The 18,616-nt window shown below is 36.4% G+C and overlaps 1 long non-coding RNA gene across 1 annotated transcript; it reads left to right on the forward strand.

Annotated features, from left to right (window-relative positions):
* The first annotated feature begins 3,965 nt into the window (after window positions 1-3,965).
* On the forward strand, window positions 3,966-16,751 carry LOC145988234 (uncharacterized). The gene is made up of 3 exons (XR_014441715.1): window positions 3,966-4,102; window positions 8,913-8,999; window positions 16,598-16,751. It is a non-coding gene; the product is annotated as an uncharacterized LOC145988234 (long non-coding RNA).
* Window positions 16,752-18,616: the final 1,865 nt, after the last annotated feature.

The raw sequence follows: 18,616 nt of genomic DNA on the forward strand, positions 1-18,616 counted from the left end.
AACCAGTTTCCAAATTCAAGTACTTAGGAATAATGCTAACAAATTAAATTGATATTTAAGAGGAAATAAAAAGCAGGCTTAATTCAGGAAAAGCATGTTACTTTTCTCTTCATAAACTTTTATCTTCTCGTATAATATCTAAGAAACTAAAAGTTAAATTATACAAAACAGTAATTTTGCCTGTAATACTGTATTACTATATGGATGCGAAACTTGGTCCCTTACATTGAAAGAGGAACATAAATTAAGAGTGTTTGAAAATAAAATCATAAGAAAAATATTTGGACCTAAAAGGGATGAGGAGACAGGTGAGTGGAGAAGGTTACATAATTTAAACTACATAATTTGTATTCATGTCCAGATATTATTAGAATGATTAAATCAAGAAGACTTAGGTTGGCAGGCCATGTGGCACGAATGGGAGAGGAAAGATGAGTTTACAGGATTCTTGTTGGGAAGCCTGATGGTGGGAGACCAGTAGGAAGACCAAGACGAAGATGGAGAGATAACGTTGAGATAGATCTAAAGGAAATCGGTAGGGATGGAAAAGAGTATATAGATCTTGCTCAGGATAGGGACAGATGGAAGGCCTGTGTTGCTGCAGCCATAAACCTTCGGGTTTAAGAAGGCTAGAGAGTTAGTTAGTTAGTTAGTTAGTTAGTTAGTTACATAACCGCGTTGTACTGTCTAATGAAGAAAATATTGATCAAAGGGAAAGAATACGTCTTGGTTTCGGTGTTAGAAAATGTACACCGTGTACACTAGAAACTCTGTAGGAACTACTAAGGTCACAGATAATGTAACGTGGTTTTGTAATAAATGCATCAGGCACTGCTACTTGATAATCGAGACTCATCACTTCTCCAAAATAAGTTTTTAATGTTTCGTTGTCAGAAGGTATTTCCCAAGAGGAATGGGACACATCAATATTCCAGTTCATGTTCAGCCTTCGTAAAAATTCTTCCATTATATGATAGTCGCTTTCGTCGTATTCATTGGTAGTATCCAATGTAGTTCGGATAAAAACCATACTCAACGAAATATTATTTACACTCAGAAACTTATCTTTCAACTTTACCGTTTAAAATGTTGGCCATAACATAAGTTTGTCGGGTTTCAGAACATTTCCTATATTATACGACAAAACGTTATACTTTAGACTCTTTCCCTCATTAATATTCTCTCGGGATATAACATATACAATGGGGAAAACTTGCATCAATGAGTCATGTAATAAGATATTTGGATCGCCATTATATATTGCAACAAATGTTCTTAACTTGCTCACAAATGATACTGTACCAGCTTGAACTCTGTATATGTTTGTTAATGTTTCTCGTATATTATCCACTGGAAGAATAAACGTGGAGCATCCGTGTTTTATGCCATCTATAAACATTTCTTTCGAGAGCTTTCCAATCTTGTACACCCAACGGCGAAAGAAACAGTAGGCGAAATGTCCACCACCATCTTCATTCGGTCTGAATTACGCAATGTGATGACAATGAATTGAAATAAAGACGTCAATAAGCAGAGAACTATGCCTGGTTCGAACCAACATAGTTTCATTCCTTAAAACAACACAGGATGTAGAATAAAAAAGTAATGAAAATAGCGGTGGACAATTGCCTACCATTATCTTTGCCGTACATGAAGGTATTCAGGAGCCCAGTTGTTAAATCAAGGATAATAGATAATACTTGCCATAACCACATGATGTATGAGTGCGTGTTTTCTCAATGTATGTGGTTGACGGTTTCCTCATTAGGAGTTGCGTTGTTTTCGTTACATTGATTAATTGTTATCGTAGTTTTCTATCATCGAAAAGCGTACGCTCTATGTCTATCATTAAGAAATATAAGCGGCTCATTCACTATATGCTGTTAAAAAGGTAAAGTGCTCCCCTGTGCTTAGCACCACGCCATGGAAGGATATAGGTGTATAACTATATGCTGTTATTGCAAGAAAATGTATCTTAGGTCATTGAGGAAACAACAACAACAACAAAAATTATTGTCTGCCGTTTAACCAATAACTGTAGAATTGTCCTATATCGATCGTCGAATAATGAATGTGGGAAAGCTATTTATTTGGCATGACTCCTTATAGTTTTCCAAAATATATTTTAATGCAATTGTCATTGTTTCTATGTCATCGCACTGTGCATATCCTTCCTTCTCTTAACGCCTCTAAAATTACTATTTTTTTTTTTATATATATGTCAACAAGTGTTCATACCCAGACCAAACTATTATGCTTCCATGAGACCAAACTGTTTGCTTAATCGTCAATATAGATCTCAACTACAAGAATAAAGTTCGTCAGATAGAAACAGTAAAATTGTTTCACTTATAATTTGTGTAAACCACATTTCCTGGAACAAATTAATAACACTTACTCCTATTTTGCTGCACTTTCCTGTCCATAAAACCACTCAAAATACTTTTTCATCAGTATTCATTAAAGAATCAAAAGTTATTGCGCATCTGAAAGGAGGAATGATAATTACATTTGGAATTTACTAAAAAAAAGTTGTGTCAATTAGCAATTTAAAAAATAAAGTTACAATAGCTTACTTTATTATTTTAAACTTTCGGTCTCGCACCAACGATCTTGTCCTAAAAATCCTCCTACCCCACTAAATTTTTCCAGGCAGATAGTTTCTTTGTTTTAACAATTTGTTTTGTCTAGAGATTGATGAATAATATCGAAATATCGATCTGTGTGTGATTGAGTGTTGCATTCACCTCCCCCCTCTCTCTATGTCTGTCTATCTGTCTGCCGTAATAACAGTACGGGATCAAAAAGTAGAACTGCTTGTTAATGTTTCTCGTATATTATCCACTGGAAGAATAAACGTGGAGCATCCGTGTTTTATGCCATCTATAAACATTTCTTTCGAGAGCTTTCCAATACATCAAATTGCACTGATACGGTAAAATTATCTTTAAGAGAGAACTAAGGAATAGAAAACAATGACATTATGTACAAAATAAAACACAAATGTAAGACAAAAACAAGTATAAGGGCCTCCCCGATGGCGTAGTAGTAGCGTCGTCGCCTTGTAATCAATGGTTCCCGGGTTCGATACCCGGTGGAGGCACAGTGGTTCGGAGATCCCATTTTAATCTGTAGGTCCTGTCCTGTTCCGTTTAGCGTTACTGTGCATAAAGAGGACTTAAAAACACCAACCAAAAAAAACAAGGATGAAAATCTCATTGCTCAATATTGATAGAAACCAAAAAACACACACACGTAAATGTCTGTCTGTGTGTGATATACATTAATTTTTGTGAATTAATTTATTAGTTTAATTACATTGAACATAATAAATAAAATATATAGCCAATATAATTATTCCTTTGTATATATAATTGTGTTTATAAAAGAATACCTTTCCCACCATTGTTTAATGAATTCACATCCTGGATATAGTAACATAAGGGCAGCTACCATTGTGACCCAGATGTTTCCTTGACGTCGTCGCGCCTGAAACAAACAATTCATACCTCTTCTACTCTAACTTTCACGTTCAGAAGACCGAAACAGTAGCCTAGCTTTCTACAGCAAGCGTGTCACAGAATGCTACATCTCAATTTAACGAAACTATAATAGCAACTACTTACATTTCGTTGTATGCAGATTCCAGGATTATTTCCGACTGTGGAATATCCTAACGCTAATTTGGAACCTAACAAAGACACCACGCGTGGCCCAAGGACGATAGCTTAGCTGCAGAGAGACTTTGTTTTCAGCAGCATTTGACCGTGAACGCCAGGACCCTGGCGTGAAGAATTGGCCATAGATGAGGTAGGTGCTTTTGTCCCCTTCAATGTAACCCACTGACACACATCAGGTGACATAAACTTAGGGAAATAATACCACCGTGTAGGTGTGGCAACGAGGAAATAAGGAGCGGTTCCGTTCTGTTTTCTTGCTTGTTGCCGCTTTGGTTGAGATGAAAAACAAGCTTTAAACGTATGTTGTTGTACTATCCAGGGGACAGATGCCGTTTCGTATCCAAAGCAGAATGGTTACTTGGGGCAGTGTTTCCCTGCTTGCTGCTGTTTGCTTGTGTCTAGCATCGTCTGCTCCACAACAGGTGAGAGGTCGTGCCTACCAAGTAGCCTACAGTGTGTCCATAAATTCAAGAGGAGGTTTAAATTGTTTTTATCTCTGTAACTATGCACAGTAGAAAATCTCAAATGTACACTAAGTCAAAGCGAAACTCACGAAGTTTTGTTGACATGCATATAACGATTCTGTATAGGTTTCCATTGTAGCACGATCATTGTCATTGTGGCGTTTTCTGACTCTTCAAGCATTTCTCTTGGAGGACAATTGTAACATCACATTACCAACTACCTTCATATACCAGAACTACAATAGTATCTACAATCGAAAATGTTAACGTTCAACAAGATGGTACTCCTCCACATTACACCATCAATCATGATTCGAAAGTTTCTTGGACATTTCTACATTGTCGGTTTGCAAAGGGAAAGCATAGCCACCACAATCCCCAGATCTCAATCCCTTAGACTTTTACATGTCAAACAAAATGTTATCGATACTGTGCACTCATGGACGTCCGCAGGATTTTTTCCAGGGAGTGGCAAGCATGGTAATTTTTTTCAGAAGGGGAGTGTAAACGAAACATTTTCCCCACAATAATAGTGCTTCCACCTCAAAAAAAAAAAAAAAAACTTATTCAGATTGAAGCTATCATGTTCCTACAACATCCTTGCAATAATTAACATAAATTACTGTGAATGAAATGAAATATATATGTGTGTAATGTATAAGTTTATAGTAACATCCATGTTCCAGGGGCGCGTGGCCCCCCTTGCCCCCACTTCACCCCTGTTCACTTAAAGAACATCCCAGAAGTCGTAACGTAGATCATACATGACGTTAATGCTTGCAGGGCAACACAAGAAAGCTACAAAGAATACATGGCAAGAAAACTTTATGAGTTTCTCTCTCATTTAGTGTAGGTTTGAGATATCTAGTCTGCATACAGGTTACTTGTAAAACAATGAAATTACACAATGATTTTACGAACACGAACAGTGCAAATAATTATAATCATAACAATAATAAAACATCGTCTTTATTAGAGAGGACGCTGGTGGATAGTTATTAGCTATGAATATGCGTATATCGCTATTGATAACAGCTATTGGACATTGTTGACATGTAGTACACAAATAAGGGTGTCTAAACCGGTCGATCGTGCCTCCTAAGCGAAAGCGCTGGGAGATACTTGGCACTATGTGTTGCAAAATCAACATTTAGTAGCAGTAAGATTGAGACAATTCCCACAGAGGTAAAACCAGGCCCGTAGCTAGAGGGGGGCAGGGGGGCAACTGCCCCCCTGAGAACCTGCTTTGTCCCCCCCCCCCCTGTGAAAAATACAGAACACATTCCTACCTGGAATTCTCACTAATCTTTACAATTATATCATGTGTTACTCTAGCAACATAGCAAAGACACTTATTGATTTTGTTATTTATTAGGTTGTATGGGATTCCGTATAATGTCATATCAGGATTGGGGGGAAAATTCCCTTCCAGATTTAGACTTCGGGAAATGATTTCCCATTCTTCAGTATCTAGAACAGTTGTGACATTTTGAGTAGTCTTGTATTAAAGGTGCCTAACGTGTTCGGATGTTTTTCTTGGATGTGTTGCTATGAACTTGGAACTGCTTATTTTTTTTTTTCCCAAGTCTACCTTTTGATAATAGTGATTCATGTGGCAGAAAGTGCGAGTGGATATTTGATTTTTGTTACTTAGCGTTGCTTTTCTGCCACTTCTAGCTAATCACAGCAATGAGTGATGAAGTGAAATTGATGAAGACACTCATAAACAATGCTGCAACCACAGGGAGACAGAGGGCATTGTCCCCCTCCCCCGACCTTGAACGGAAGTCCACTTTAGGGGAAGCAAACATTGAAGTAAAAAACAAGACTAGGAGAATCTAAGAATAGCAGGGCAATTGGATACTCATGATGGAATTAGTTTTCACGTGTTCCTTGCATTTTTCTTCCAGAGGGCCAATGGCACTTGCAAGGGGCACAGAGGGGCAATTGTCCCCCCCCCTCAATTTCAAATTTTATACAAATAAAAATTCATTTCGTAAAATTTTGTTGCTCGCTCCGCTCGCAATTTCTGCTATTCTTGTAGTCCAAGTTCAGAGCCATAGCTATGGGGCGGTGAGAGTTGGCCCTGGGAGCCAAACGATCTATATGGAAAAGAAATGTTAAAGAGAATGAGATGGCGCCCCGTAAAATTATTTGCGCCCATTAAAAGAATTTCTTTCTATGAAACTTAATATGAAATATCTATCAATGATGACATTGTAATCCAAGAAGTCATCGATCAATCAAGGGATTCCTATTTGTTTGTCAGGTGTCAAATACATGTATTTCACCTATAATTCACACAATACTTTGCAAGATGTTTAACTTAACTAGTAGGCAAACATTGTCTGTAGTGATGCAAGAGTCTCCCCTTTGAAGGAAATAGAGTCCGTAGTGGACTAAGGGACCCATGTTCTAATGTTTTAGCAAGTAAAAAAAAAATATTACAAACTTTTACACAATTAATCAAAGTGTAGATAATATGTAACCATTATTATTTAATTAATTCGATTTTTCTTGCATAACACAACACAATAGTGTTGTTGGATTCTCGTTAGATTCCTTTGTGCGTAAAAATCTTGCGTACTGGAAACTAGAGGGAACATTATGAAGCATGATTTATAAAGGGCTCCCTTAATCAGTTCTGCAGAGAGGCCCATTGCTGTTGGTACATATTACTGTAATCATCTATTAACATTATCTTCCTGTAGGCTAAATATCAAGTAGATACAGTCCCTATTGGCCTATTTATGTTAACTATATCTTTATATTCTTTGGCAATCTGGAATGGTCATTATCGAATATTGCTATTTGATGTTGCTCAAAGCTTTTTTTTCGTTGGAGTTTCAAGATATCATCCCTTTTCTGTTACTTATCTCTTTTGGGGGAGGGGCAAGTGCTTCTGTGTACCCTGCTATATCTGCCAATGCGACAGAATGTATTAAAAATTTGCCCCCTCTAGGATTGACTCCGCCCCCCCCCTTACAGAGAATTCCTGGCTACGGGCCTGGGTAAAACAGTGGAAGCAAGAAAAACAGGCGAAACCAGTGACTCATCAACTGGTAACTTCCGTGGTGGAGTGATCAGCTCAGAGCTCTACAAAGTCAGAGAGAGGTCCAGGGTTCGAATCTATCGTAAGACATAGACGATAGAGTTTGTCTGTTCTGTTGAAACTTGAAGAATAAAAATGAACAATAAGAAAGAGAACTTCGAAAAACAATCTGCAGAGTTTCAGTTTGGTTGTGCAAAAATCGTGTCTTCGATACCCTTCTCGTACAGATATTTATAAAAGTGGGTATATCAAAGGGACGGTATGCCAGACACGCAGACACGTGTTCGAGTCCTAGTACAGGCTCCATTTTTTTTCGCTTAAATTTCTACAGAGGGTTTTGTTGTAAAGGGGGCATGCACTTCAAACAATAATGAAGTTTTTGCTATGGATTCCTCAAAGATGCCCTTTGTCAAGAACATTAAAAACGAACCAGGGGCGTACTGATTAGTGGTTCATACGACGAAGAGGCACTTGGGGTGGGACCGGTCCCGTGTTATCATAACATTTTGGTCCTTCCTGAACTCGACACTATTCACAACAAGAGAATACAGAATTGGCATCGTGAATTTAGTAGAAACTACAAGATATAAGACTAAACCATACTAAACTTTGTGGCACAAAAGACCTCGTTGGGTGACGCGTGGTCAATGCATTATGTCCCATCGCCGCTATTTTTATACCTTTCGAGGCCGGAATCCACTATTGTAGACCCAGGATCGCTCGCACTAAAGGCGAAAAGCGCTAGCGATTAGACTACGCGTGAGTTTCGCAAGATGTAATAACAATTGATAAGAAATTCGTAATAAATTGTTTTGCAGAAAAGAGTGTTTCGTACAGAAGATAGAACTACATAACAACATGCAATTACAATTTCTCCAATAATAATGCATTAAAGAAATACATACAAAGAGGGAAAAGTAAAGTACTGTAAGCTTTAAAAAAAGGAGCACCATCCTCCTATCCGAATTCTATTCTCGCCCCGGGTCTAGAAATCTCTAGCAAATGGCAGTTCACCTCATTTGCTTCCATAAGTGTGCATATCAGATCGAAGGTTTCCCTGGTGCTGTAGTCGTAATACCATCGCCTTGTAATCAAGGGGTTCTGGGTTCGATACCTGATGGAGCCACATGGTGGCTCGGATTCAACTTTAAACTGTGAGACCAGTTCCGTTCAGCCTTTCTGTTCATAAAGTGAACTTAAAACTCAGTTCAACTCTATCAGACCCAGATTTAGAAGAGAGAGAGGGGGTGAAAGGCCCGTAGCATTGATTTCCATTTTCTTTAGAGGAAAAATCGATTTGAAAATGGTCTCAAAATGGGGAAAATAAGATAATTGAAATATGGTAAAAATATAACTACCATTTTTATAACTTGCCATAAAACTTATAACTGTAATTGTATACCGTATAAGGAGAGAGTCCACGATGTCGTTGACCCGGGCTTCCACATATATACGAGTATATCCTGGCCGTGATCTTCATACTTTCTTTTCATGAGCCATGAACAAAAATTCGTAGAGACTTTTATAAGAAATCTTAAGTCATTAGAAATTAATTTCTTTGCAAAATCGCACGAGAAAATTATCACATACAATTAATTAACCCCATTTTTTATACCATTTCCTGTTACTGCTTGCATAGTTGCTACACGACATGAATATCTGTCTTGTTTGTGTTTACCAGAACTAAAAATGTTATTTCTCGTTTCCTTATTTTAGAAATCTTCCCGGATATTCTTCTCTCTGCCTTTCAGTTTCGGGAGTGCGCCGGCCATTAATCCAGGGAACGCGAATGGAACATCGTCTGTAAGTATTATAGGTATTCCTAGGAACATAAAGAGGTTAAATTTAATAGATAGGCATGTAATTTAGGACGATTTGTGATTAGCCAAGATCCATATACAGGGTGTTTCTGTAACTTTGATTCACACTGGCAGGGTGGATGGAGACTAACCCAAGTACCAATATGAGATAAGGAACCCCGGTCATGAAACGAATCGTTAGAAAGTTATAAGCCTAACCTAGTTGGGCTGCCTATGACAGTGGGATAAGAAGACAACTCAAAGACGCAGCTTGTAGATTTAATACGGATATTACTAGTGCATCATAGCATTCGCTACGACGAAAACGTTACAGTAGTTGTTCAAAATGACGTCTCAACAGCGTCGCAAGAAGCTCTGTCGCATCCGCTATAGCATTCCTGGAGTTGTTCTAACGATATCACAGGCAGCAAGGATTCTTTCCAGGAGTGGATACAGCAAGAGTGTCCCTCGGCTCGGCACCCAATCGTCAGTCGATACTGCCAGGCTGCAGCCTGAATGTCCGTATTAAATCTACAAGCCGCATCTTCAGGCCCATCTCCTTCTTATTCATCCTTGTCGCTGTTCCCAAAAGGGACAGGAAAGCAAGGCAAAATAAGAAGTCACAAAATGCAATTAACTTCGGTGGGGTAAGTTTTGTTTTTGCTGCTGCGCTGTAGAGATATCTTAAATATGGTAAAAATATTAAAAATAACGAGCATTCCCAAATAACTTGCCTAAACAGTTGTAACAAATATATATTAAATATCTCTCGTCAATGTTGGAGCACCTTAATGTTGTTGGCCTCAGACCAACATCAATCCTGGCCTACCTAAATGTATGTACGTACATACCATGGGTGGACCTCCCGTTGTCGTTGGTAACGCTGTCACCTCATAATCAAGGGGCCATGGGGTACGGTGAAGGTACATTGCATGGAAGTCTTACTTGATGACACAGGCCCAATCGGGTCATGTGACCTGTGATGCTGGGGGTGGAATTAAATCTGGCAACTAGTTGGTGCCACTGAATGTAGAGTTATATTTTATTCTTGGAACATTGCACAATGGTTTGGATCTCACTTTCAACTGCAGTCCTGATTAGCCTACCTGAGCAAAGAGTGAACTTAAAACATTTTCTTCCCCAAACATTGCGAGGATGTACTTACGTCATGTGAAATTCTGGACCATGAGGATAATGCGAACTAGTTACATGGTTGTGGTGTGTTGAGGGGTGAGAAGGAGTAGGGGGCGGACATCGCGAAAAAAAATACATCTCTGCTTATAATTGATGGACGAACAAACAAAGTCATAAATATTGTTTCAAAAAAGAGGCTCGTGCTTTCGGAATGTTAATATGCTAAATGTTGACCTCATAAGCTGATGTAGTATATTTGTGGCCCTTCTTTGGCCCTCTTGTTCAGATTTAAAAAACTTACTGTAGTTGCTGAAACTCTTCCGAAGTTATTCATAGGTAATATTCTTCCAAGATAGTAATTGATCCATTTTCCTTACGCATGTTTCACTGTTTAATTATGTCATTAAATAATCTAAAGAACATATGTTTTGCCTTTCACTAATTTCAGTCTATTCTAGACAAAAGTTTTGTTTTAAAATAAATGTAATAACAATAACCCATGAGAGTGGTGTTTCATGAATTTTTTAAATCAACATTTGATAATATATATATATATATATATATATTCTAGCATATATATTCTAGTATATATATTTTCTAGTCCTTGCAGACGTGCGAAGGGCTTAGAGAAATAACTTCCTGTGAACGACAGAAAATGCGAGAATTAAGTCGAGTTCAGATTTTAGTAGTTTTCAAAAACTGTTTGTGCAAAGCACATATTACAAATGAAAAGTGAGAATTAGATTCTCCATTGAATTTTAGTGCGTTAGTAAACAACCAGGGCTTAAATAATCACATAATCATAATATACATTTTTTTCCTCCTTCTTGTCTAGATAATCGGATTAGAGTTATGCATCCTTATTCCTTTGACCACCTGTCATTTTACAAATCTATAAAAGCATTTAAGCAAGGTTGGAAAAGCTAAAAGGAAAATCAGGAGACATTCAAAATTATCATAAAATAGAAACTAATAACGTTCAATTACGAGAGAATACCAGTAGTGGACAGATGTTCACCTTTAGAATAGTGAACAATTAAATACAGCGGGTTGCAGCCACTAAAAACTAAATAAATACTGGTAAGAAATAAATAAATAAGAATAAGAACATTGAGTATATTAATAATTCTAAATAGTCTCTTTTTTTAAGCAAAAGTGCTTTTCCTTTTCAGAAACATACATGAATTATTTCAGTACCCACTAGTAAAATGTACTGGAGTAACTTCAACTATGTTTGCATCTAGTCTTATTCTAGTCATCTTCTTATAGTATATTTTACTCATAATGCAAAAGCTGTACCACAAAGGCCAACATAGGAAAGTTTACGAATGTACGACATTAGCAACGATTTCAATTCCATGGAACACTGTCAGGGAAACATAGGGATAAATTTAAATTAAATCACGGTCTTTCATGATGAACTGAATTCTTCCATTGTACAGTCTAGCACAGAAGTGTGTGGACTAGAACTTGATTCGAGACAGACTCAAACTTAGGAGAGAATAATTCCGAGCTTAGTGGTAAAAGTTCAGACTCACAACTGATATGAATCAATAATAATGTAGAAAACATATTACACCATTTATTATACGTTAGTATTACGATGACTTATAAATCACACCAGCTTTTCACGAACATTCTTGTCCTTTAGTGTACTTGATCAACTCGAAATAAAAGGAGTCATATGTCATAATTTTCTTTTCGTTTTGGCTGGAGCGACTCGAACATTCATTGCAATCTCCTCGCTCCATGACAGCCAGTAGAATTTCCAAAGTAGTATTTTTTTTTCTTCCTCGTCGGGCCTCTGTAAAAATAACGTAACAGCGTGGTGGAAACATCCTTTGTGCAACATGGACGTTAAGCACAGTCAAACTGCTGATAAGTTATATCCTTGTAAGATGACAAAATGCAGGACGTATTAAATTACCAACAGCATCATTCGGCAGACACGGAATTTGCTGAGCCAAGTTCTCGGCTCACGTTCATGGTTAGCCTCGAAAGTAGGGTCATAGCGACACAGAAGCATTCAAATTGGATTGAAATCATGGAACTTGCAACAAAGTTAACCGAGACTGTCATTGTATACACCAAGGCTAATTGTGATTTTTTTTTTTTTTGCAGAGAAAATCTACATCAAGGGCAAGAATTACTGTTCATCTTTAGAAACATTAAAGTTGCAGCGGCGGCAACGCCAAGGGTCCCGGGTTCAAATCCCGCTCGGGCTTGGTTGTTTGTGAATGTCCATTCATCAATTTCATCATTTCATCACTCATCCCCATCTTTGCAAATTAGCCAAGAGGCACAAAACGCGAAGTAAAATGAACTAAATCAAACTAAAGTTGCAGCATAAGTAAATATCATTATATCCATGAAGGAAAATCCAAATTCACAAGTAAGCAGGAATTTCGCGACACACTCTAATGAAAGCCACGCTTGCGGCTAATCCATATGAATAGTCACATGAACGTGGGTCAATTGTGATGACTGTCACTAATGACATCGCGCCTAACCATGACACTGCGATTTCTCACCACAGTAATTATGGGCTGCCTGAATAGATTTTATTATTTCATTTTTCTCCTTTCCTTGTTTTTACTTTAATTTAATTTACTTTAATTCAAGAATCTTCAGGTGGAAGTTTATTGGTTCATAAATTTGCTGAATTTCAATTCCAAATTTAAGCCAATGCTACGGAACGCAGTCAAATTACAGTCACGAGCATTCCCATATAACTTGCCTAAACAGTTGTAACAAATATATATTAAATATCTCTCGTCAATGTTGGAGGACCTTAATGTTGTTGGTTTCAGGCCAACATCAATCCTGGCCTACCTAAATGTATGTACATACCATGGACCTCCCGTTGGCGTTGGATAAGCTGACACCTTATAATCAAGGGGCCATGGGGTACGGTGGAGGTACATTGCATGGAAGTCTTACTTGATGACACAGGCCGAATCGGGTCATGTGACCTGTGATGCTGGGAGTGGAATTAAATCTGGCAACTAGTTGGTGCCACTGAATGTAGAGTTATATTTTATTCTTGGAACATTGCACAATGGTTTGGATCTCACTTTCAACTGCAGTCCTGATTAGCCTACCTGAGCAAAGAGTGAACTTAAAACATTTTCTTCCCCAAACATTGCGAGGATGTACTTCCGTCATGTGAAATTCTGGACCATGAGGATAATGCGAACTAGTTACATGGTTGTGGTGTGTTGAGGGGTGAGAAGGAGTGGGGGGCGGACATCGCGAAAAAAAATACATCTCTGCTTATAATTGATGGACGAACAAACAAAGTCATAAATATTGTTTCAAAAAAGAGACTCGTGCTTTCGGAATGTTAATATGCTAAATGTTGACCTCAGAAGCTGATGTAGTATATTTGGCTCTTCTCTCTTGTTAAAATTTGCCGGCTCCCGTGGCGGAGTGGTTAGCACATCGCGCTACGACGCCAGGGGTCCCGGTGATAGATGTTTGTTTGTGTCTATTCGGGGCTTCCGATATACTTATATACGGGCCTCATGCCAGCTTCCGTGACGTCACAGGACTAGTCAAGTATAGTCAATTTATAGCATTTAACAAAGTGCATTATAAGAGTATAATATTTATTTTTCTGACTGAATCGTCCTTTCTTATTCATTCAGAACGTTGCTTTCACATCAAGAACATTTCAAATGTTATACAGCATTACAAAATACGTGAATAATGTTGATAAAAGTTAAATCCAATCGTTATACCGTTCTGTATAATGTACCAGGTGGTTATAATTAAAGTGACGGTGTTCAGAGTGGTACAGCACGGGCTGTAATGAGAGTAGCAGTCTGAAACTTCGTAGATATGCTAATGAAGCAATGCGGTCGCGAATTATGCAAGAAAAAAAATAGTTCCAATTCTCGCCACCAGGGTAAAAAATGGCGCTGTAAGCAGTCAAAACGTGGAATTTTCCGTAACTCTGACGTCAAAGTCGGTGACATTGCCTAACCATTGTGTGAGCTCCCTAGTTGTTCTTGGTGATGCTTGTTGCTTTTTCCTTTAGTAGTGTTCATGTAATTTGAATAGTGAAATTGTAGCGATATTTTATTACAAAGAGTATTGTTTTCTGCGATTTATAGTGTTTTTCCTGTAACTATACCAAGTTTTGACTGCTTACAGCGCCATTTTTTACCCTGGTGGCGAGAATTGGAACTTTTCCTTTTTTTGCATAATTCGCGAGCGCATTGCTTCATTAGCATATCTACAAAGTTTCAGACTGCTACTCTCATTACAGCCCGTGCTGTACCACTCTGGACACCGTCACTTTATTTATAACCACCTGGTACCTTCATTTTTCAAATTACCAAGGGCAAAAAATGCGATAGAGATAAAATTTGATCCTACATTGATACTTACTATAAATTCGTAAAGAATTATCATCGTTAATATATAATTGCTATTAAATTGCTTTGGAATAAACACTTACGATTCAACTTATGCATGCAAGATTGAGGAAAGAACGTGTAAGATTGGAATTTGGTATTAAAAAACTTTCTAACTTTGGAAACCGAATTCGCGTGTGTAACTTGAATATATTGTTAATATTCTAGAAATCCGGTAAATATTTGGCTGCACAAGTTTGACTGGTTTGGTTGAAGGTTACAATCTTTCAAAATCATTTTTCGTGTTAAAAATTTCACATCAAGCAAAGAGAGAAAGTGTACACATACTAATGCAGCAAACGTCCTAACCTATTCGAAATTCATGGATGCTAAGAACACTAACCTTAAATGATCTAACAGTAATTAAAGCCTATAAAAATGGGTTTATGATCACACGGAAAATGGGAATATTAATGCAAGCGACTTACTTTAAGAAGTCCAAAGCAAAAAGCAGAACACAAAAAACCTCGTGATCTATCATGAGAATATTATTAGAAGAAATTCGTATTGTAAAATCATTATAATTATATCTCTTTTTGGTAGACAAGCTAGATGGTAAAAATCAAGAGACAATTTATTTTTCAGGATACGGCGTAAGTTTTAGGAATATCAGCGTATATTGTACGTACTTGGGATATTTAGAACAGGTTGAGATAAAATCTCGCTCTCCTACTTTTATACAGAGTATAAATTTAAATAAAACAAATAGGTTACATGAAATCACAATGACTGACTGTGCAAGTGTACGAAACGAATTGTTATTCAGTTTCTTTATAAACTAGTAAATTTTCACTTTAGCAATTTGTCTACAGATTTTCGTTCTACATTTTACTTGTAAATTACCTTAAAAGCTGGCAACACAAGAACACATTTTTTACAGTTCGCTAACTACATCCCAATAATCATGAAGATTTCTTCCTGTCTTTGACAGAAATAACCGACAAAGAGAAAATATAACATGCATTACTGAGTACAAAGGTATAAAATTAACCACAATGTATTTGTGAAATAAGTTATTAGAATTGAACGAAGTCGTAAAAGTCCATTGATGTACGTACATTATATTTCTTTCACGTGATGCAAATCATCAAGATCGTAATTTTTGTAAACCGGAACATAGCTTGAAGAAGTAAGTGAATCATCCTCTACTGTGACTAAATAGTAAATTAGATGTTTAAGACGTGACTTTTGAACTTTGAACTACACAATTTCAGACAACTTATGAGCAATAAGGACATATGAATAACTATCATCATTTCTTCGTGTTAATTAAAAGAATATAATTAGCAGTTACAAGTTCGGCATCTGTGTAATTAATATTACCATACACAAATTCTTAAATGTATTTCGCGCTGGTAGAACACACTTTTTTTTTAACTAACGTGTAATTAAATGTTGTATTACATATAAACGCATACATTTATTTGTAACTGATCAGGACATAACTATGTTTAATTTGCTATAATAATTATTATTCTTACTGTGAAATAAATACATTTAGAGAAACTCTTTTTAGAACAACTCGCTCATTCAAATACATATATTTCGCCAAAACACACGACTAATACTTTGATGTCATCAGTCATTTGACATCATCAAGTTGCGGCCCGTATACGGAGTATACACGAAGTATACGCATCTCGAAGACCCCGGTCTATTCATCAATTTCATCATATCATCACTCATCCCTATTTTCGCAAATTAGCCAAAAGTGGCACAAAAGGCGAAGTAAAATAAATCAAATAAAATAAAAAAAATCTTGTTAAGATTTAGAAAAATTAATGTAGTTGCTGAAACTCTTCCGGACTTATTCATAGTAAGGTAATCTTCTTCCAGGATAGTAATTGATCCATTTTCCTTACGCATGTTTCACCGTTTAATTATGTGATTAAATAATCTAAAGAACATATATTTTGCCTTTCACTAATTTCAGTCTATTCTAGACAAAAGTTTTGTTTTAAAATAAATGTAATAACAATAACACATGAGAGTGGTGTTTCATGAATGTTTGAAATCAACATTTCATAATATATTTTTTCATTTTTTGCAGATCACAGTGGGCGTAGTGCCCCTTGGTCAAGTTCTATATGGCTGGATTACAGGCACAAATCCATATATTATAGGATGAAATATATCCCCTTCTTCACAATGAAAATGTATAGAAATTTTGTACTTAAACTTTATGTATCAAAATATATTGTACATTTGAAAAGCATAGATTTTTCCTTTATCTTGTGACTGACCCAAGATTCACATTTATTTCATTTATTATGTTTTGTTTAATTTTGTGCTTAATACGCACGATGATATATCTATGTTATCAATTTCTGTTTTGTTATATTTTGGAAAACGTTGTTGCATTAATATGATGTATAATTAATTATAATCACATTCTCCATAATGTAAAATTACGATGTATACATTTCTATATACATTTTTAACCATAGCAACGATAAAGAAACAAAACACAGTTGATCAATAAATGATAAAATATATATGGACATTTTAAATAGTGACGTCCGAGTTTCATTGAAGTTATCAAAATCCTAATTGCAATTTCGAAAAGTGAATACTAGGATGCTTCGTTGAAGTTCAAGTAAAAGGCTTGCTTCAATAATTTGGCGCCTACAGCCAGGATTCAAGAGAAAAAGGACAATCTTCTGATGCGTGGTTTGAAGTTTGCGCAATGGTAGTTATAGACTTTTAAAATTTTATTTTGTCTTCGAGTTGCAATTTGTTTAACATGTTGCGAAGGCAAAATTGGCGACCCTAAATATTTTATTTATGTGCAGTCATGGCAGATAAAACTAAAGAAACGAAATCTAGACATTCACGTAGGCTAAAGTCTAATATTGCATATGAAGGAACCTATTTAAATAGTAGTAATTCTCACGATGGTGACATTTGTGATGTACAGTCAGGTAAGATTGAAGGAGTGGCTTGTTGTGATAAAATCGATAATGACCTGAGGTATGTGCAATGTTTTGATTGTCATTCGTGGTATCATGTATCATGTTTGAAGCTTTCCGTTACACATTAGACAATTTATTATACCACGAAGGAAAGATACTGTTGTAACAAATGTGATCCCAGTTACGATCCTTATCAATTGCCGGCTTATTTGGAAAGCATAAATCCTAATTTAAATGACATACTAAACAGAATTAGAAGCATACAATTAGCTGTTGTAAGTTCTAACCAAGAACTTAAGCAGTCTAATCAAGAACTTAGGACTCAGTTTGAGCAGTCTAATCAAGAACTCAGGACTCAGTTTGAGCAGTCTAACCAAGAACTTAAGCAGTCTAATCAAGAACTTAGGACTCAGTTTGAACAGTCTAACCAAGAACTTAGATCAGAATTAAATCTGTCTAATGAAAATATTCAGGTTAAACTTGACGTTATATCTTTAAAACAAGCTGAATTATCTAGTGCACATACACAGTTATCTTCACAGCTTGATGTTAAATTTGAAGCTGTTAATCATGATATTAGTCATGTTAACAATCGGCTCAATATTTTAATGTCTGAATTTAAGGACAAAATAGATGCGGTAAGTACGGCGTGTTTACAATCAACTACACGTCTTGAATCTGTATTAGATACGAGTAATAAATGTAGTAATGATGATGACAAACTATCTGAATTTGAAAATGTACAAGGATTATTGAAAGAACACGTTGTTGATTGTGACGAACGTCTAAAGGATGTTAATAACAAGTTTAATGATTATGATCAAAGTTTAGATAATATCAAATCAAATTATAATGACTGCTCTTCTAACATTGTTGATCTTATGTCTAGAGTCACTATTTTAGAAAGTAAAAGCAATGTTAATGCTGATGTACATAAGCATATTTCTGATTGTACAGAAAAGTTCCCGAATTTCCGAATTGAAGGTATGGAACAAGGGAGCAAAAACCTTCAATCTGATGGGAAATATTTAACAGCCGAAGTTATTTCTAATGCTCGTAATTCTGTTGTTATAAATAGTAAAAGTAGAACAAAATCAATTGTTCTGGATAATACAGAATCTAATACATGTCACAATGGAAGATCCAAGCGTGATGTT

Source organism: Lepisma saccharinum, chromosome 1 (genome assembly GCF_977018435.1).
Source record: "Lepisma saccharinum chromosome 1, izLepSacc3.1, whole genome shotgun sequence".
Classification (NCBI taxonomy): domain Eukaryota; kingdom Metazoa; phylum Arthropoda; class Insecta; order Zygentoma; family Lepismatidae; genus Lepisma; species Lepisma saccharinum.